This window comes from Canis lupus, chromosome 7, assembly GCF_003254725.2.
Source record: "Canis lupus dingo isolate Sandy chromosome 7, ASM325472v2, whole genome shotgun sequence".
Lineage (NCBI taxonomy): Eukaryota > Metazoa > Chordata > Mammalia > Carnivora > Canidae > Canis > Canis lupus.
Window position 1 is genome coordinate 50677365 of NC_064249.1, and position 23271 is coordinate 50700635.

The following is a 23271-nucleotide window of genomic DNA, read 5'->3' on the forward strand; positions in this document are numbered from 1 at the left end:
GAATGAATAACAATGATCTCCTCTGAGATGATCTCTCATTTCCCTCCTCTACATACTTAAAGATTTCACAGTCTGCAGAGAAACCTCATGGAGGAAAGTAAAGAAGAATGGTTCCTGAATGTGATACTGATGGCGCTTGGAACATCTGTCACTCATTATTCACACAAGTGGTTTCACCTGGGTTGGTTGGCTGTGTCATCCTTCCCCCATTAAGGGTGGCTGCTCATTCTATTCCCCAATCACTATGAGCCCAGAAGGAACATCTGCCAATTAGAAAAGATGCTGGATATCCTGCAAGTTGTGTGCATTTGGGAACAAACTTCAGAACTTGGTGACATATGAGGTTGAGAAGAGGGAGGGAATTGAAAAGCCACAACTATTGGGATGAAATCCCAGGGAATATAGAAAGGAATACTAAATCTGGGAATATTTGGGATTTGGGGAGGGAGGACAGAAGATATCCATCCTTTCTATAAGGGTTTCTTAGTAATACCTTTGGGTATAGCCATATAAAGCTGGATTAGTAGAATGGACAAGATCAGTTCTATATCTTTGATGATGGATTTAGTTTTTGTCTTTGTCCCCTTTTGCTTTCAGTCTACTTTAGATAGGAAGCCCACTGAACCGAGAAAGGTATCGCCCCCCCACCCCACTGTACAGAGCTAAATCCACGGTCACTGCTATATATAAGATGTACAGTGTTTAGGGTAATAACAATGTAGATTATTCCTCTCTTCTGAGATAGGAGATCTTATGTTCATTTATAACACTTTGGACATCCAATTCAGTTTACATCTTCGTATTTAAACACCTTTGCATTTGTAATAACAATAACAACAACAATAATAAAAATAATAAAAATTAAAGATGGCTGGCATATTTTACATTTGAAACATGGGTTAAAAAATCCCAGTAGGATTTTTGCTCCTGTCTCTTTACTATGTTATCTTTGTATTATCTGGATGGCTTGCTGGATGCTTATTTCTTACTTTAACTAACTGGTAGAATTTATTCTCTGCTTTAGAAAGGAGTCTTCCTATTTCCGAAGTTAAAGTCTCAAATTCATTGTTTTCTGTGTCATATATGCTTATGTGTGCACATTAACGTGAATACTAGAAGTTTAAGTTTAGAAAGTGTTTCATATGCCTCTGAAACCTCCAAATGATCTGATCATTTGAATTAGATTGCAAATTACCAGAAGGAAGAGAGTCTTCTTATATCTTTGTAAGAATATTCTGTGTAAAATAATTGCTCTATAATATTTTTCTTTATCTGAGTAATGGCTATCACTTTTCTGAACTGCCACAGAAATTATAAATCATCAAACATTCTTAGCATATCTCTGTGCACTTATGATGTCAAAACAATTGGTCTGTAAGGAGATGGCCTGTGAAAGATGATTTGGTATCAATTAGGCGGAAGCGACCTCTCACACTATTTCACTGAATTGAAATCATGATTTCAGTCAAATGGGTGAAGTCCTAACTGGGAAATAAGTCTGAAACTATTCTCTTTAAAACTTCAGACTATATGGGAACCAGTTTGGAGGTATTTTTTTTATTTATTTATGATAGTCACACACAGAGAGAGAGAGAGAGAGAGAGAGAGAGGCAGAGGCATAGGCAGAGGGAGAAGCAGGCTCCATGCACCGGAAGCCCGACGTGGGATTCGATCCCAGGTCTCCAGTATCGCGCCCTGGGCCAAAGGCAGGCACTAAACCGCTGTGCCACCCAGGGATCCCCAGTTTGGAGGTATTTAAACATCACCAAGCAATTAGTTTTAAGAAGGGGGGGAAAGCCCATTATTCTAATTATTAATTGATTCTGAAATATCAATATAGGTAAGAAATTGATATGACAAATTATTTTTTCCATTCCTTTTTTTGGTAAGTAGTATTCTTAAAATGTTCATGTATGTTTACTATAAATTAAACTAGTGAAGTAGTTTCAGGTATTCTAAAAAAATTCAACATTTGGTTTCTATTTCTAATGCTAAGAAACAGCATAGATCTGGGGAATTAAAGTAAAAATATCTTTTCTCAACCTCATCAGAAAAGATGAGATGATGTGAGGCAAATCAGAGAAACTATTCTATGTATCAGAATAGAGATGAGATGTACAGTGTTTTGTCTATACAATAGGAATCTGGCTTTCGTTTCAAAATTTTTTAGTACAAGATCTGCCAGGTGAAATATAAGAATGAATTCTCAGTTTATGTTCCACAGTGTATGTTCAACTTCCATTGCAACTCAGTTGCTCACCAGAAAAGACACAATTGATGACTCGGGCTGTCTCTATATTGCAGTGAAGTTACAGCTTTATAAAGTGACAACCGTCATTTTAGATTCTCACCAGGGAGAGTAAAAATAAATTAATCTTTGTCAATTTCAATGTTTCCCCTTGTTTTATTGTTATTATAAACCATTCGGTGGAAAGGGAAAGTACAGTGTCACTACAGGTTCATCAAACTTGAAGCTAAAGGTTAAATGAATTTCTCAGACTGAGCTCATTCAGAGAGAGAAGGCACATGTATCTCCATATAACATAAAGATTAATCTGCATTTACTGGACACCTAGCTTTATTTGACAGCTAAGTGTTTGTGATTAGAATATTGAAAGTCATATATCTATTTACTGAAAACACCCGGAGAGAGAGAAGCACATACAGCAGAGCAAAGAAACATGTTAAAGGTTTTATAACTTTAGATGTAGGGTTATTTTTGAAGAATACTAGTGAAAATTATGATCTCTACTGTCTTATCATGATGCCTAGAGTGTTTGTGATTTGGAAAGACGGATTGATAGAATTCCATCCCTGAAAGAGATCTGAGAGATCATTTCCTTTAGTTTCCTCTTTCTTCACCCAGGGAAAACTAAGTTACCTGCCAGAGTTCATGGATCTAGCTCCAGGCAGCATTTGAAATGGAGTACTTCTCTTGCTTCCCAAGCCAGCGTTCTGTTTCTTGCACCTAATAGAGATTTCTACTTTTGACTCTAGAAGTGTTAAGACCTCAGGTGCCCACTTAAAAAGGAGCACTTTGCGTTGTTATTCTTTAAAATTTTTATGTAAAATAAGTTTGCAGATGTTTTCAATTATGGCAACTGACTAACAAATAAGTTCCTCAGGGAACAAGATGTAGAATAGACATCTGGATAATAAGGATTCTAGAAGGAAGGAGGGGATGCTTATTTTTGCTTCCATTCTAGATATAAGGTGAACAAACTGATTAGTAAAATCCTATTTTCAATATGGCACACATCTCTGGTGTGTTAATTTGTATGCATGTGTGTATTTTCTGACCAATGCAGAAGAACAAAGCACTATACTTAATTCTTTTATTTATATGCATATTACAGAAATCTATTTAGCCTTTAATGTTCCTTCGAGGACAGGTTTCTTAATTGTTGCATTATTTTAATTCCAACTAACTAGATGTGAAAAAATCAGGCTGCTGATTTGGGACAGACCTGTATACAACTGTCTAAATTTCAGTCCTTTAATCTGTCCTGTTGGGTTATTCTTCAAGGTCCTTTGCTTCCATCCCAATTAGGATATTTCTGGATGAAAAGTAAATTAATTTATCTTTTCCTTGTCTGATCAGAGTCTCCAAAGACCATGTAAGGAACAGTTGGGTGGAATAGGTACCAAAATAAGTAAGGGACACAACCTTTGATGCAAAAGACTCAAGTAAAAATGAACAAATATTACCTGGTATGTAGCAGTGATTCTAGCTTCACTCAATTCAAGCTGTGGATGTGCATCAGGCAGGAAAATCAGAAGGATTTCCAGAAGAGCCCAATTCTGGCTCCTTTAGGCTCCTTTGCAGAGTTAAACTCAAATGTCTACCTTTTTTGTTCAAACAAATAATGTAATACCTCTGCTCTGTGTGCAGAAGAAAGAGGGTACCCAACCCTGTAGACTGCAGAATAGTACCCCCATATTAAATTAAGTGGAAGTTCCTTTTAAAGCTGAACTTTGGTTCTGGAGAAACCCCACTAGGAAATCCACATGCCACCTCCTGTCCAAGACCCCAGGGCAGCTTTCTTTCTTTTTCTTTTTCTTTCTTTCTTTCTTTCTTTCTTTCTTTCTTTCTTTCTTTCTTTCTTTCTTTCTTTCTTTCTTTTTTCATGAGACACACACACACACACACACACACACACACACACAGAGAGGCAGAGACACAGGCAGAAGGAGAAGCAGGCTCCATGCAGGGAGCCTGACGTGGGACTCGATCCCGGGTCTCCAGGGTCACGCCCTGGGCTGAAGGCGGCACTAAACCACTGAGCCACCCTGGCTGCCCTAGGGGCAGCTTTCCATTGCAGAGCCCACACTCATCAATGCCTTACTTGTTCTTGAAGGTCCAAGGACTGAATTCATTTCCTGTTTCTGCTGCTTACTAGCTAAGAAAGATGCATAGATACTCTAAAACAGAATCACTCTAAAGTTGAAATATCCTTAGCACAAAAGAGTCTGATGAGGGGCAAAAGGCAGATTCTTGTAATGGTGTTATTTCCCCCACTCTGGATAGCTGCTACTATTCGTTCATTGCATACGAGCTCCTTTCTACCTATTCCAGCTGGAAAGGATAATGTTCTCTTCCTACCTCTCCTCTTTTTTGCTGTCCCAAGAATATGTCAAGGGGCCCTTTTCATGCAAATCTATGTATAGCAACTCCTTAAGGAGAAAGTATCTTGGGAGACAGAAATTATCAACAAATCTGGAGAGAGCAATTTAAAAAGTTCTCAAGACTATTATTATCAGATCTATTACTTTCTGACATTTAAAAAAAAAAAGTATGGCATTTCATGCCTAACTACCATTACTCTTTTGTGATAACAAAGTCATTTTGAATATGAATAAGCTTTTAAATTGTTGAGTATAATACAGAGAGGAGATTTAGTTGTGGTGGGGCGAGTTATTTCTTGAAATATACAGAATCGATTCTATTGATCCTCTTCTTCATCATCATAGAGGTCTCCCAAGCATTTGTAGACTAACGGCAATCAAGTGCTCTTTAAGCTCAACAGAGCGTTTCTACTTCAATACAACTCCAAACCACTAACCCCACTTCAGAGTATTTCCCCTGCTTGATAGGAGAACATGCTCCTTCAGCTCTGTGGCATCTTTTTCTCACTTCAGACAAAATAGCCTGGCCATTTTTCCAGTAGCCAATAGCCATCACTTGAGAAAGAAATATGTTTGGGGGGCTACAAGCAATATGCTGACTCTACAACCTGAAGAAGGTTGAGAGCTCTAACCTGTGATACAGCCGGCAGGAAAAACATGGAAGTCAGGCTCTAGCCCCCTGGTCTCTCTTTCTTGAACCAGTTAGTCTTCAGGTACAGTTCAAGGCTCTGAGGCACTGACCAGGTGGGAGGAGGGCCCTAGCTGGGATATGTGTGTGTGTGGGGGGTGATGTCCAGGAGGGCTTCCTGACAGCCCTGGCATTGCCCTGAGCAGGTAACTGCAAGTTCTGCCCATCCGCAGCTTCCTTCTTTCCTTCCAAAGATTCCAAACCAGCTTCTTACTTCCTCAAGAGTACAGCACGGAGTGAATGTGTTAGCGCCTCATATGCTTTTGTTTTTGTTTTGTTTTTTTTTTTTCTCATATGCTTTTGTAACCTGCCTTTCATGAGGTTTTCTCTCACTCGGCAGAGCTCTGTGACTGATTTGCCTTTATTTCTTGGCAGCAATCAGCATGTTTCCCTGCAGCTCAGCAGAGGCGCAAACCTGCTGCCTCCTGACTTTTGAACTGGAGACCAGACTTTCATGGAGGTCCTAGGGTGAGCTATGCACTCTGCGGGTCCCTGAGAAGATGACAGAGCCCTGAGATGACACCAACGATATGGTTGGAGGTGTTAGCAAGGAGCTGAGACTTCATGGCCCAGGGAGTCAATACCACACTTTTGAAGTTTTCAGCCTATGCAGACATTGGTATTACAGTTTTGAGAGACTGGTATGTTGTGGTAAAGGAAAAAAAAAAAAAAAGAAACAGCAGCTTTTTCTTTAAAAATCTAAGGTTTTGCTGAAATGTATTCTCCTACATTTGGCTAATTAGGAATAGAAAGAAGATTCTGAAATATTTGAATTCATATATCTTCAATTATTAACCTTAACTTTATGTCAGGTAAGAAATTGAGATATTATAAAAAATTTAGAGAAAAAACCCAAGTCATTTAAAGGCAGTCTCAAATTTTAAAAACAACGCCCATACTGTTTGAAATTTTACATTTAGTTTTGTGTTTAGTTGACTAATTTCAGCGTGTTTCCTAATTCACGGCCTCCCTGTGCCCTCAGAATAAATCTTTCATAAGGACAAGGGCAGTGTCTGCTTTGTTCACTTCATGTGACCTGGCACTGAATGTTTGAGACAGCAACCAGGAAAGAAGAGAGCTTTAGGACGGGACATGGTTAAGGGCAGGTGGGCAAGAAAGCTATCTCGGACCCATGGAGTTGCCTTGTGAGAAATTGCCCACCTTGTTTGCTTCCTTCCAAACTGAAAAGAATACAACCTCATTTACTGCTTCTTAGAGAAAGCAGCTTAGAGCATAGAAGAGGCTCAATAAATTCATATTTATTGAATGAACAGATACAAGAATAAAAGATGTATCTTTTTTTAGATGGCAGGATAAACAATCCCTGGTTCAAGTCCTTCTCTCCCAGTCAATAGAGAGGCTGGTCCTCAGCAACATTATGAGTTCCTTGACTTTGGGGAAATTATTGTCCCGATTCCTGTTTCTGATGCCCCTTTGCCTAATTGCTGTGAGACTTCTTTCAGGTATTTAACAGCTGTACCTGTTTCTTCTCATCTATTATCAAAGTCTTCACTTACAAAGCTCTAAGATCAGTCTCAGACACCTACTGGGAATGGAAGTCACTTTGTTTCTTTTCACATGATTATTTCTCTGTGCCTTCCCATCTCCCTACAGGTTGGTCTCAAATATTACTGGCCTGTAAGCACTATACTTTGCCAGGTCAAAGCAATCTTCTCAGAGTCGGGTAATATATTAAAATCGGTAAAATCTGAGAAGATGATGACCTAGTGCTGATGACTCCTCTGACTTTTCCACAGTAAAGCATAGCCAGATGTCCTAGGGAAGAACACTGATCTCTTACAAACCACTCTATTCCTTAACTCAAGCTACACCTCCCTTGTTTGCTTCTTAAATTCCAAGTCCTGAGGATGGTGTTTCTGCATAAAACAAAACTAAAAACAAAAAAACAACAGCAAAAATAAGAAAAAAAAAAAAAAACCCTCCAAATATGGCAGTCTACTAGTTCCTCAAAAAAAAAAAAAAAAAAAAAAAAAAAATTCCAGGTCCTCAGAGTACTCTCTTAATTCCACAACCATAATTTATTTTGAACCTCTCCATTTCTCTCATCTCATTCCATTTCTGTAGGCCAAGCCACCAACCTAGCTTAGATGAATTCTGTGGTAAATTTTCATTGCCTTCTCTGCATTTTCTCTGCTTCTCAGTCTATTAATGGTCTCCAACCAAGAGATCTGTACAATATGAATCTGATCATGTCACTTGTCTCCTACAGAGCCTTGCTGGTGTGGTCTCTCTCCAGCACCATTATCCTCCCACTTCCCCAGGCACCGTGGCACGAAACATTTCTTAGAGCAAAACAAAGCTTTGCCATTCTAAGGCCTTTGTACACATTTCTCTATGAATTGGGAAAATTAGTTTCCTGTTTCTTTACCTTCTTTCAGATTTCAGGCTATGGTTTTACCTTCCTAAACTTTTCCTGTATCCACATCTACTCCTCTACCCCCTTTATTTCTTTTCTGGCACTTTCATCATAGCATTTATCACTAACTGTACTTACTTTACTTAGCTGTTATTTTGTCTTCCTCGCTGAAATGTATGCTCAAGGAAGACAAACAATGTTTAGTCATTTTACATTCATACGGACAAAACATTGTGACCAGCACAGATACAAGATGGGGCAAGAGTAAACAATAACATTGTTTGGTGGTGTCCAATAAACATTTGTTGAATGAAGATATGAATGGACAAATGGATGAAATTAAAATCTAGCCTTCTTTGGTGGATATTCATGCAGGTTTCCTTCATTCTGCACCAACCAATCTTTCGTCTCCCAAAACTATGTACCTCATTATATAACCTGGTTATATTTAACATTATATAACTCCTCTATTAATCCAAATAAAACCTCTTTCTTACTAAAACTCTTTGTGCATTTTTTTCATTTCTGAATACCTATATATTTGGCTTGCAAATGGGTAAAGTAACCTTTTACCTACATTTAATTAGTTAAGAGGACATAAGTTCCCTTTTTTCTTTTTTCTCTCAGGTGATACATGGCTTAAAATTACACTCATAGAGAAAGGACACAGAAAGGGAAAAGAACAATGAATTGCCTTTCCAGTATTTTTTGTGCCACATAAGAATACTAGACTTTTTGTTTGTTTCATAAAAGATGCAACCAGTATTATAACCTTTCACTCATAAAGAAAAGAAATGCTGTATATTGTTATTTGGCCAAATCACAACTTACATTGGTTTCCATTACCATTAACAAAGCAGACACAGATAGGGCCACTTACTCCAATTATGAAATAAAAGAAGTAAAGAAAAAAAGAATGTTATGTTCCTTTTTGTCATTCAGCTACTCTTGCCCCATCTTGTATCTTTGCTCCAAGTCCTCATTTTATAATTTGATTCCATGGGATCTTGCTCTCAGAGAACACTGAGGTAAATTGCCAAGAACTTCGTCTCTGGAAGAGCTGAGTTAGAACATTAGTTGTGCCACTTTCTGTTTGAGTGGTTTTAGACAGTTTTGTCATTTATAAAATGCTTTTATCAATACCTATCTTCTTGGTTGTATTGGCAATTAAATGAGATACTGAATGAGCAGTGATAGCATAGAACCATAAATGTGGTAAATGTCAATTAATGTTTACCTATTTTTATTTATAAACACATTTTGTTGTGGGATCCAACCACTAGAAGAGCCTTTAATTACCAAAATAACTGATGTCATACCTTCTGATATCAGGCACCACCACGGGATGTTGTTAGAGTAAAGGATGAGATTCTTTATGTGGTTCTTTTTTTCTTTAGTCCTTTCAAGACTTTCCTAGTTTTTTCTCAATGCCTTTATATCCGACTTCAACCTAACTTTATGCAAGCAACTAGGGCCAAAGCAGAGTTTGTTTTACTCAATGGGTAATTCATAGATAAAATGTAGTTAATGGGCTAAATTATTACTTAAGAAATCAATGTTTGAGTACATGGATGAACTAGAGTGGACGGTCAGTCACAGATTGTATATGTTTTACTCGTTCATCGGAAATTCTTGCTGGAATGTTAGAGATTCTTTGGCCAAAAGCAGGAGACCATGTATACAAATGTTTTTGGATGAAGGCTCCAATATTTGCTCTTTTCTTCCTGTATTCCTTTGGACAGGGATAGAATAAGGAGGACAGTACAGGAAGAGCCATGCTGCCATTAATTTACAGTATTTAATTGAATGCATTGTCTTTGTACTTTCTCTGTTATTCTTGGCCCCCAGGGACACTGGGCAGTATGAGGTTCTAAGTCACAATTCCGTTCACTAAGTGTGTGCTGGAGCTTGTAATGAGTTTGTCTAAAGCCTTTCACACCTCTGCTTTCCATAAAAGGTTCATTTACCTTTCTGAAACAGAACAGAGCTGTTTTTAGATTTCCCTGATTTCCACAGACAAGACACTCCTGGGAGCCTGCTGTAGAAAGTGTTCACGAAGGCACATTCTTAGCTGACTGGCTGATGGGGGAATAGGGAAAAGCAGCCAGAAAGCCCATGTCCTATATGCTTCGTCCCAGCCTCAGAGTTATTAATTGTACATCACAGCATTCTCTTTCCTCTAAATACATGTCTAACTCCTTTATTAAAACTTCATACTAATTACTTCCATTGCATCCCTCAATGGGTTGATTCCATATGCAATGTATTAATTACTCTCTCTGCAAAGGCTCTAACATAAATTCCTCTGGTGTCTGTCCCTTATTGCTTCTTAAAATTGTGTCCTTTCATTCCTTTATTTAATGATAACTTATTCTAGCTGCTTCTCCTCCTGTTCTGCCTTCATCTTGACACCGCAATCATATTGGTAGGAAAGATTTCCAACAAATATTGCCAAAAGTGAGGCCACATCCTGGCATATATTCCTCTAGTTCTGCAAAACATAAAATCTGCTGGACATTTTTTGATAGGATACTGCCTCCCTAGGTTGTTGAAGGCTCATGGATGTGAGTAACTATGACCAGAATCTTGGGTCCACATAATCCAATGTGGTGTCTCCAGTTGTGAGGAAAGAGTGGAAACTTAAGGTAATAAAGGGGAAGAGGGCATGAGGACAAAAGGAAGACAGATGAGGAAAGGGGAACTCTTTCTGACAAACAATGTCCCATATGTTTTACTCTTGAGAGGCAAGAAACAGCCATAGAAACACCTTGGAGTGGTCATAGTACATTATATATTCTCTGTTCTTGATAATGGGTATCACCATATGCAAAATTGAAAAGGCTCAGCTACAGCACCAGATTATCAAATGAACAATCAGCTTCTTGCAATTATTCACTTTTTTTGCTCTTCAGAAGAAATACTTGTGACTCAGGTCAAAAGTATATAGAGACTTTCTAATGACCCAAACTGGATGTTACCTTAACTGTATGTAAATACTCTGAAACACTGAGAGGCAAATCTGCATTTCTCTGATTTCTCCATGTGGTTTGTAAATGTGACATCATTTTTTGACATTTGGAAGCTCTGGAACTTTTGGAAGTCCACTATCCTAAAGATGTGATTGCCATTTTATTTCCTAGTAATGCAACCTGAGCTATAAATACTGTTTCTTAGAACAATTAATGGTGGTTGGTCAGCATGAGACCACTGATCCACAGGGCAATCTAGCCAGGTTAGCATGAAGAATAAACCATATTTACTATTCCCATTGGCTTCAGAGCCATATAAAAGTGTCACAGACAATCACTGCACATGGACAGAAAAGTACAAATACCAGATAAATTCAAGCTTCAGGGAAAACAGGGCACTTGAGAACTTAGTCCATGTAAAGGCACTGTGTAGGAATCAGAACATATGGGTCTATCCTAATTTAATTTACTCCCTCCAAGCTTCAATTTTATTATCTGTAAAATGTAAATAGTGTTTGCCTTACCAGTATTTTAAGTATCAGTTGCTTGATGCTTTAACACCAGGGAAATGAGTCATTATTATCATTATTTCTATTGGTCAAGTGGACCACTGCTTATTTGCAGATTAATCCTATATTTATGCCATTTCCCCCTTTATTTTGGAAGTATAGGTGCATACTGTTTAATTAATTTATTGTTTGCTTCCATTTCAATTCAATTCAATTCTGTTCAAATCTGTTCTATTCCATTCTATTCTATTTTTTGATTTAATCTCACTGGGTACTTGAAATCTATAAATTAATACTAAGAAACCTAGAAGCCTTTTGGAAGCATCCTGAAGCTCAAATTTAATTACAAAGAAATAGTTCTTCTCTATCTATTCTGTAAAATAACTAGACATTTAAAACACCTCCCCAAAGATCTGTATCTCAAAACATGGGCCTGCCTTGAAGGAGCCCTTCATAAGAACCTGGGTCTGGAAATGGGATCACCAGTGCTTTATTGATGTTATATGCCCAAGGCAGCCTTCTAGAGAGTTTTTCTGTGTTGTATTTCACTATTATAACTCCATCATGGTCAATTAGCAAGACAGACTCCTGGCTTTTAGGCTTGAAAATGAGGCTTCTTGATTATTTATGTTTCTAAGATGTTATTGAGTAATTCAGCCTAGTAAAGAACCTCAATGTGTTCTGTCATGATGACTGTAAATCCAGGTGTTAATACTCTCGCATGGCCCATCATCTCACTGGAGATACCTAATAAAGCGGCCATTAACCGACTGTATATGGTGATGTAAACTATACTGCTAGCTGTACTTCCCATTACCAAGAGTACCACTGTGGAGGTGGAGAAGATTATCTATGTAGGGACTAGCCATGATCATAAAGAAACCACAGAAACAAAGATGTTCTCTTTACCCAGTGAGAGTGTGTTTGCATAAGGCATCAGGCCTGAAAGGTAGGTATGAAGGAAAAATTTGATATGTTGCATTATAAAATTTGAAGGATAAATTACTTCTGTACCACAGGCATTAAGTAGGTGTGGAATGCAGTGGCTTCTAGTGATGCTGGTTTGTCCCAGGGGGTATTCAGTTATTTTCCCTTTGACAAATCTAGCATCACAGAGGACTGAACATCAGATTCAAGAAGCTAAGAAAGCTTGTTCCTCCATCTATTAATACACCCAGAAAAGCTTCTGACATTATAAATATTTGGGTCAGAAGTTGTCACTTAGTTTTATGCTTTTGGGAAATTGAGAAAAATAAAGAACCCTGATGTCCTAAACAAAACAGCATGAGGGATATCGGAATAGTGAACAAAGGCTAGACCGTGACACCCAGGAATAGGTCTCTCATGCTTCGTTCTTCCTTCAGACTAACCAGCTATTAGAAACTCACTGTTTCACTTTGGATGTCAGTTTCTTCTTAGTTGAGGGAAGTTGGAATTGACAAAGACAGAACTTGTGTACTATCGTTGCCTTATCCTGTACCAAGGCAGATATTATTAGTTCACTCTTTTAAAAAGTTTGAACCTAGACATGGTATCATGGTCCTTTACGCAGTGCCCAGTGGAGCAGCTGCCTGTCGTGTGAGCACACACAGGGTAGGGGAGAAAACTCTTGGGCTATAGTATAATTCAGGACTGCCAGTCTTTGTGATTAGCAAAGTTATTCAATCTACTACACACATGGAATTAAAGGGCAATTCTCAGCATTATCCAAGCTTCTGTGCCTAACAAGCTGACATTTGTATTGACCCAGTTCATATCAGCATTGTCTCCGCTTTCTCTTCTTCTTTTCCCTCTTAACCTTCCTCTCTTTCTTCAATAACTTCTCCTGTCACTGGACACAGGGTTCTAGAATTTCCAACCCAGGAAAAGAAAAAGAAAAAGAAAAGTATCCTCTGTAGTTAGTCTGGGAAAGACATTGTTGCTCTGTCCTAACTCCTAAATAGCCTGAGATATTTGAATATTCCTGATCATTTGGTGGCTTTTCTACATACTTAGCCATCAAGAGTAACAGACCAGCACTGGGCTAAATGCTGTGGGAAATTGAAAGAGTCAGCTGAAAGCATGATATCTGCCTTACTGGAGTTTATAATCTAACAGAGGAGAGAAAAATATATACAAAACACCCCCAAGGAAACATAAAGTACTATAACAATATACAATCTTTAAAATAGCATCCATCCTGCAAACTGTTGACAGATTAATCTTCCCCAAGCACTGCTTTTATCATGTCCTCTGCCTCTCAACAGTCTTCACAGCCTTATTTCTTATCACATTAAGTCCAAACTCCTCTGCTGTTTTTCAGGACCTCCTTAATCTGGCTTCACCTAGTTTATCCAAATTTATATCCTGCTCTCTCCCCACTAGGCCAGAATGTCTCCAAACCTTTGGTTGTGATGTCTTTCTTTGCTTGACTGTAAGAAGTATGGCTCCAATCCCACATTACATTTCAGCTCTTTGAATATTAGAATATTACCCATAATTCAATGTATAAATACAAAACAACAACAGCAAGAACAAAAGACCAAATCTGACTTCCTCCTTGAAACTATTTATTGATAGAGTAGGCCATACTGATCCTTCTCCTTTATTTGAATAACTACCAATATGATGCCTATAGGCTTTAGATATTATTATTTATTTATTTATTTATTTATTTATAAAAAATTTTATTGATTTATACATGAGACACACACACACACACACACACACACACACAGAAGCAGAGATCTAGGCAGAGACCTAGGCAGAGGGAGAAGCAGGTTGCATGCAGGAAGCCCGATGTGGGACTTGATCTTGGGAATCTGGGATCATGTCCTGAGCCAAAGGCAGACACTCAACTGCTGAGCCACCCAGGCATCCCTAACCTGTGAATTTCTAATTAAAGAGTGGATCATTGAGAAGTTGGGATATAGAAGTGAATCAGTTTTGATCTATCTTGAGAACACATGGAATTCTCAAATATTCTACACAGAGAATTGGCCTTCACTATACATGGATTTCCTCACTCTTGGAACTGGATCAATGCAAAAGAAAGCAGGTAACTGTAGGATAATATAGTGGCATTTTAGACTCTTAGGGCTAGTGAAGTGTTCGACATATAGGGGCTCTAGAAAGGAGTTCTAGAAAAAAACTCTAACCTGGTCACAAGTGGCCCTTGCTCCCTCAGTCTTTTTCCACCTCTTCTATTTTTCTATCCTCTGCAACATTTGAGAGGTTACAGTTTTAGTAATTAATATTCACTGAGTACCTGGGAAACTCAGTCAGTTTAGTGTCTGACTCATGATTTCAGCTCAGGTCATGATCTCATGTGTCATGAAATTGAGCACCATGTCAGGCTCTGTGCTCAGTGGGAAAGTTGGCTTGAGATTCTCTCTCTCCCTCTGTCCTCCCCCCACCCCCAGTTCAAATAAATAAATAAATCTTTTTTAAAAAAAGAATTACTATTCACAATTTTTTCACAACCAGATTTTATTTCCACCATTAAGCAGCAGGCTTCTGCCAGTTTGGTTAGAGATTAAAAACTCCCCTCCCAAATTAAAAGTATGGCCAGCACGTGTAAAGTATCCTTGAGAGAAGCAGCATCACATCAGAAAAGGCAGTGCAATATGTTTACATAAAAGCACTGTCAGCTGGACCAGAGGCACATGCAAGCCAAGGGGTTTCATAGAGTAAACAGGGTGTGGAAAGTATCTTTCAGGAGACTGGTATGTAAGGAAGCAATGAGTAAGGGGAGCCGTAAGAGCAATCACCTGGTTCTTTGGGAACTGAATGGTTTTGGCTATGATTTTCTAAGTGAAGAAATAGCAGATACATCTAGACTGGAGTGCTGTGCCTTGCCACTGCTTTGCAAAACTGCCCTCCAGTTTTGAACTAAAGTATGCATGCCCATGGAGAAACAGGAATAAAATGCAAATTATTTTATTTTTCAAAACAATATATGTTTGCCAGTGCTGGTTCTGGCCCTGCCTCACACAGGCCATATAACCTTGGATGACTGAGTTCTAGCTCAGAGTCTCCAGGAAAACCAAAGCACTGACTGAATAATTCTCCAGTTCCTCTGGTCTCTATTGTGCAATGATTTCATCAATCTCCAAACAAGTAATGTTAGGATAACTCTCAAAAGCTCTCAAACTATACAATAAATTATAAAGATACTACAAAGTCATAATATTTTGTCAAGGTCCTGCTGAATTATTCCAAGTGCTCTAGTGGCTTGGCCAGTTTTACAAAAGATTATAGCAACTTGATGTGTCATCTTTTTTTTTTGTATGAAATTTTAGGTCCTTCTTAGGGCCAACATACCAAACCCAGCTTCTGAAAGTACCTTCTTGCTCTTGCATCTCTGTGTACATACACAGAGGGTCTGTGTGAGTGTTTGTGCTTTGCTGATGAGATTGCTGAGGGAATGTAGGGAGGAAACCCACCTAGGTATCTTCAGTGATGACCAGCACACCCTGTTAAAGGGAGTAGGGAAAGGACCACACACATTCCCATGACCTTGTGTGGTTGGATTAAGAGCCCAAAAACAAGCACTTAGCCTGGCAGTTCTGACTACATACCTGCCTTTATTCAACTCAACCATTAAAAAAATGTCAAGAGGGCAAAACCTCTGTTATACTCATTGTTTGCACATCTGCTGCTGGGAGGGTAAATTTTGAAAATGTCCTAATAAAAATGGAAGGCAAATAGAGAAACATCCAAGGAAAACGTTGGTCCTGTTAAAAGTGCTTCATTTACACCAGCTCATTTCAGATGCACAGCTGGTTGCCCTGCAACAGCCACTGTAACTCTGGCAAAGCTTCCCTCGTAGGCTGTACAGGCTGTCTGCTTCACATCCCCTGTGGTGCCTTAGCCCCTTTTCACTGTTTCCATGTTTATCCCAAGGAAAAGTAAAAGAGGAGACAAATATACTACTTTTTTTTTTTTTTTTTTTTTTTTTTTTTTTTTTTGCGAGCACTTGTGCAGTGTGAAGCAACATATCTACAGTGCCTAGTGATTCAGTTGGGAACTATAAGACTATACTACATGCCGTAGCTTTGGCCTAACTTTTATAGCTCAATAAATTTGGGGTTTGTTAATGGATCTGCTATAAAAGATTAAAATTCATTTATAAATATTGATTCACAGTCTATTATATTAGGATTATCTACAGATTAAAAATGAAAACTATGTTAAAACAACATTAAAGCAATAGATTCAAATCTTCTCTGCTTGGCACAAATCATCTTTGGGCTTGAGAGCAAAAGGAGAGAACAGGGAAACTATTATTTTTTTGGAGAGAGAAAAAGAGTAAATCTTCTTAACATCTTGGTCCAATATATGTCCAGATAAAGAGTCCCTTGATCAATATTTCTCCCTGTCTGACCAGCTTCAGACTTTCGCAATTGAGAGAAGCAAGTATCATGTGAACCAGAGTGTTCCAATTAACAATTTAATGGTAATAATCAAAGACAACATCATGTATTTTTAGGTTCATGTTACCTAACACTGCTCATTCAACTGACTTTGTTTACAGAACGAAAGTCTCCCACAGTCTACCTAAAGGATGATTTTTTTCATTCCCTTGACTTGTCAATGCCTTGGACATGGCCTTAGGCTTTGAACACTATGGAGCTCAGTCACCATTCAGCCAGCAGACATGGACTTTCCTTCCTGTCTTTTTCTCATTTTTTATGGCTAACAAAAGTATGTCAATCTTGTGTTCATTGGTCAATTGCTAAGTTGAAGGTAACAATACCTGGCATTTGCAAAGCATTTTATACTTTCTTTTTTAAAAAGATTTTATTGTTTTATTCATGAAAGACACAGAGAGAGAAAGGCAGAGACATAGGCAGAGGGAGAAGCAGGCTCCAGGCAAGGATCTTGATGTGGGACTTGATCCTGAGATGGCGGGATCACGCCCTGAGCCAAGGGCAGTTACTCAATGGCTGAGCCACCCAGGCGTCCCAGCATTTTATACTTTCAAAAAAGACTTCATTTCTGCTGTCCAAATGATCCTCACAATATTTCTGTGAAGTGAGTGTAATTGATTTTAATCCCAATCTAGATGAAGATATGGAGCAGAGAGAATGGACTATCTATTTCAGGCTATCTCATGATTATTTATATCTACGGTCTCTCATCTCCTCAACCCTGTCCTTTCTCAGTTTTGCAAATGCTCATTCAGGAGTATATATTCTTGGTCAGATAATCTAAACAGTGTTTTTTTTAATCTAAAACCTCACCAGAGAATTTCATGGTTCTTGCCAGGTCTTGCCAAAGACACTGGTTATATCTGATGACATGACCACATGCTTCTAGATCACTCAAGGATATTTTTTGTGTGAGTTGCATGTGTGTGTACTTTGAATCTAGACTTTTATTTATTTATTTTTAAGATTTATTTATTTATTTGAAAGACAAAGACTGAGTCCTTGAATCTAGACTTTTAATTCACATTCTTAATCAGTCATAGAGAATCTCTCCTGGGTTTGTGTGTGTCTGTATGTGTATGTTCAACTGCATGTGTATATGTATGTGTGTTTGTTTCTGTGTGAATAAGCAGGGAAATAGAACAGTACCACACTATCTGTTCTGTAACTAATACAATGTTGGTTTAGATAATTTAACTACTCAAGTAATATGTGGATATGTTCTTATTTAAAATAATGAGAAAAAGCGATATCCAAGGGAAAATCTTTCTTTAAGCAATCATCCCAATTCTCGCCCTTTGCAGAAGTATTAATTACTGCTACATCTTTCTACATATATATTTATGTGTATCCTGTGCCTCTTTGTTTTACAATAAATGCATTATTCATTGTGTATTATTCTGAGTGTTTTGTTTGATTTTCAGTCAAAAACATATCTGATCAATCTATAAATCGAATAATCTATGTATCTATCTATTGGTTATGCCATACTGTGGATGTACCACATTTTAAAGTCATTTTCCTGCTAAATTAACATTTGCATTATTGCCAGATTTTCTCTGGTATAAACAATGCTGGGCAAATATCCTCCTAATGATTCATTTTACACATGTGCATGTTTTTCTAGGGCAGAATCTGTTGAGGGCTGGTGCTTCGTAATAGAGTATGCAGATTTTTTATTTAAATAGCTATTGCTCAATGTACTTTTCTTCAGTGATTGTACCTATTTACATTTTCACCAGCTGATTATATTAGTGTATGCTATACCCCCACACAGTTGTCAATATATGATTCTGATAGAACTTTTGATCTAAACACTTAAGAATAGTTGAAATATCAAATGTTCACGCCATAAGCACCAAGAGCATACTATCGTGTTTGGTTCCTAAGATGACATTGGAGGTACAATAGCAAACTGGAGGCCTGGATGGAGACAGCAGGGAGGAGATGGTGTAAATACCCTGGAGTGTGAGCCCAAGCTGAAGATGTTTATCTGCAAGAAGAAACTCATGAACAAAAGCATGCAGCTCTTCTCAGATGTTTTGAGACTCATGCAGTGGAGCTCCCGGAATGCAGAACCAGGGCCAAAGTACAGAAAGGGAAAGGACAGAAGTACATTAATATGAAGCCAGTGAAGCTTTGTGTGTTATGACCCTTCACTTGCCCAGGCAGACATGAGAACAATCTATGCAGTAATTCACATGATCATGTTCTTTTGTAAAATTTGTAAAGTAAGATATTTTTACCTCTATCTTTCCATTTTCTCTTTCTTTTTTTAAAAAGATTTTATTTATTTATTCATGAGAGACACAGAGAGAGGGGCAGAGACATAGGCAGAGGGAGAAGCAGGCTCCCTTCAGGAAGCCCATTGTGGGACTCAATCCCAGGACCCCGGGATCATGACCTGAGCCAAAAATAGATGCTCAACCACTGAACCACCCAGGTGCCCCTCTGTTTTCTCTTTCCACTTTAACTTTCCTTCTGCCAAGTTAGCTCTTATGGTGGGTGACTTTAGGGTAGCTGCAGGCTTTTTGAAAATGTGGGTAAAAGGAGGTTATTTTGCAGATACATTTAATGTGAATTTAATAAGTTATACTTATATGGTACACAGTCACTTCTGTGCATGGTTAAATTACTCCTACTGGGTTCCACAGGCTAGTACATGTAAAAACTGGATTTGTGGAACTCAAATGAAAATGATCATAAGGCTACATATACTTCATATGCATAATCAACCATTAATAGGCTATCACTTCCCTATGGTTAAGTCTTTATAGGCTGGAAACCATTACTCAGCACTCAGCTCTATCTTTTACTTCCCTAACTGAAGGTAGCATACATTTGTTGTCCCACTGTTCTTGGTGTTCTCTACTCTACTCCATTCAAACTACTCTTGTCTGTGCCAGGCCATTCTTTTGCACATAATTTTCCCTGTTTAACATTGCTTTTCCCTTTGCCTATATACAGGTTCTTATTAATTTCTTTTTTTTCAAAGATTTATTTATTTACTTTATGATAGACATAGAGATAAGAGAGAGAGAGAGGCAGTGACACAGGAGGAGGGAGAAGCAGGCTCCATGCCGGGAGCCCGACGTGGGACTTGATCCTGGGACTCCAGGATCATGCCCTGGGCCAAAGGCAGGCGCTAAACCGCTGAGCCACCCAGGGATCCCCTCTTATTAATTTCTTGATCTGACACAATGTACAAATATTGATGAAGATCAACTAGGCCACTACGAAAAGGACATTTATCACAAATTGGTCAATGTGCGTCATCAACTCACAGAGGATTTTAAGTTTGTCATGATGCACACACACACACACACACACACACACACACACACACACAAATTGAAATGCCCTGACATCTTATTGCTTGTATAGAGAAAAAAACTTCAGAGATGTTCATCCTCTTAAGAAACAGTCTTAACGATTAATGCAACATTACAGACAACTAGTGAAGATGCTGAAAGAAAACTTAACAAACTATCAATGATTAAATCTCCATTTCCATCAAAACTTGCTAAAGGAAAGAGTGCGTTATCTTCCTATTCACTCCATAAAAAAGTGATGCTACTAAATTGTTGACACATGGAGAGGTGATCAAAGGGCCAGCACTCAAAAAATTTCAAGAAAATAGTAGACAAGTGTGCTAGGCAGTGAATAATAAAATATATATATATAATAATATATATATTTTATATATATAAATAAATATACTATTTTTTTATTTCAATAACTTTAAATTTATATACTATGGTTTCACTTACCATTTTAAATAAATATTAAGTTTCATACCTGATTTTCTACTTACATTTTTAAATATTTCACTTAAAGAGGGTCATAAAAACTATAGGCCTCTAGTTCTATAATATTATCTAGGTCAACATCCTGAAGAAGTAGACAAATTTTGATGACTTTTAAGGATGTGTGTTGCCTCCCTCAGGAGTCAGTGAGCCTCACGTATCTGGAATAAACTAGAAGTTGGATCATTATCAGCATGAAATTTAATAGAAAAAATTTAGGAACCAGTTGAATGATCAAAACTCCATGATTCTTTTAAGCTGCTTTATATCTCCATTTCTCAACATAAGAAAGATTATCTTAAGAGAAAAGATTAATTATACCCAATGACTCTTTTCACAAGATAAAAGGGAAGAAGAAAAAGAAAAAAGAAGGGGAGGGGGAAGAGGAGGGGGAGAAAAGGGGAGAAAAAAGGCAAGGAAGAAAAATAAGAGGAGGAGAAGGACAAAGAGGGAGAGGGAAATATATTAATTGTATTTCTGCATAGGCAATCTTTCTAGAATGAAATTAAAATTTTCCTGCTGTAAGATAATACAGATCACATGTATGACTGTATAAAACAGAGGTGCCCGAGTATGCACATACAACAAGTTACCAAGAGTTCTCTTTTCCTCCAATTTAGATATTACTCAAAATTCACAAGTTCAGAGTGAAATAGCACCCTGTTCCCCTGGTATTCACTCTGGGTTGCCTTTGGCAAAATGCTACTTCTCCTTCTTATATTAGGGGAGAGAGAGAGAGAAAAAAAAAAAAAGATTTTCCAAAGCATGTTTGAAAAGGCCCAAGGGCTCTTGAATATCAAATCGCTGATATTAAACAACATGGATGATTGAAGTGTAAATGAATAAGATAAAAAAAACCTGGATTCCATCCCCCTTTACATTAAAAGTTAAGGGAAGAGTGAAGTATCTGAAAAATGCTCTGAAATATTTGATGAACAAAAACCAAACTATGCTTATCTATGCACACAAAGTGCATGTGCTTATATAGAAGCACTTGAGCATATGCATAAAGATAGAACTAGGCTGTATTTATTTTACAGCCTGCAAAGGCTTTGATGGTCCAAATTTTGTGATAAATGTTGATAGAATGAGGAGTGATTTGTTTTGTCATTCTGTTTCATCTATGTTTTCTTATTGAGAATGGCACTGGGAACTAGTAAGTCGATCTGTCAGGTTTGTTTTTTCTTGCCACTAATACCACCACCATCACCCTCCATTTACCAGGACGCTTGCCATCCTCCTGATTAGCAGGGGGCTGCAGCTGATCAGCCAGTTGGACGTCAACACCAACTTTAACCTTTTCTACTACAAAAGGGCAGCTTTTTCCATGTGAACATTGATGTAAGCATGCAGATGTACAAATGCATGTACCCTTATGGCCCACACACATTAAAGAAACATACAGGAGGCATATCATAGATGATAAACCCAGCTGAAGTTCAGGTTCATAGAATTCTCCAAAGAATTTCTGAATTCTTAGCATTTTTTGGAACTGGCAATATGCAGTATCCTTTGATACTTTTTGCTTTCCTCTTCTTTAATCTTGTGCATTTTAAGTCTGGCAGTGGACGGAAGAGAGACACATCTAATATTTGAATCATGAAATATTATGGACAATTTTCACTCTTCAAAGTATACGTGTATATTTAAGTTTAGCTTTTGTCCAAAGTGTCCTATGTTTTAATCACTTTGAGAACTGACTTGATCACATTTTCAAAGTTTCATTTATGTCTCAGACTTTTCTTTAAGCTCCTTTTACTATAAACTAAAATGAATATTAATCTTGTTCTGATGAGGGGCAGCATGGGTGCATTTCAAAAATATGAGTGGGTACCTTTGGTTTTCACAATGGCTGGGATCAAGAAGGAGTGGCACAAAGTATCAGGGGTGGGCAAATTATCCCGCAGTGAGCGTTGTGATGCCGCACAAGAAAGGAGTTTGCATCCCATGTTATTTTCCAGTGTTCTACTGGATATTCATGTAAGTGAAAAAGCATTTTAGTAATAGCCAGAACACAACTCAATTCTAGACTATAAACTCAAAACATTATTTTTCTAATGATAATAGGCACAATAATGCCCAGAAATATAACTAGGCTGAAAACCAAGAGTAGACATCACTTTACTTCATTTAGAACTTTTCCAAGAGTTGTCACCATTTCAGTAAATCATTCACTGCTACTGCTACTGCTGATGTCTTTGAGCTGTACAAAAAATACACCTGTATCTTCACTTGCAGCTGTCACCAATACATGTGACCTCTGCATTGTGACTTCTAGGATCAATGTGAGTGAGCATTTATGATTTGAAATAATTCAATGACTTTTCTTTTTCAAAATCAGTTTACTTTTATTTTCTTCTATTTTTTTAAGTTATGATCTTCATAAGTTCAATTATCTCTGCCTTTATAACAAGACTTAGAGGAGCAATATAAAGTATTTGGGTATAAAAACAGGTCATTAGGTCTGATAGGCATGAGATTCACCCACTGTTCAAGAGGAAATCTGACTTTGCTAAGGATACTGCTTCTCCAACAGTCCTTTCAAGGCATGGCTGGTTTCTCCCTCACATCCACTTATCACTGAGTGGGTGATAAGGAGGTAGGTGTAATTTCTCTTTCTCTTCTCCCTAACTTCATGCCATCATATTGAAGAATCTGCTTCTTCTCACCATTGCCATCTACAAGCTCTCGGGGCCATTCTATTTCATTCCCGGGATATTTTAGCTCCTGGTTCTTTCACATTCTATCCATCAATTTCATTTCATACTGCACTGTAGTTTCTCTTTCCACCTGGATGATGTCTTCAATACCCTGTCCTCTGGGTTCTTTGTAATCTCTCTTCTGTAAGGATCTTGGATTTCATTGTACCTCTGCTGTTGGCAGAT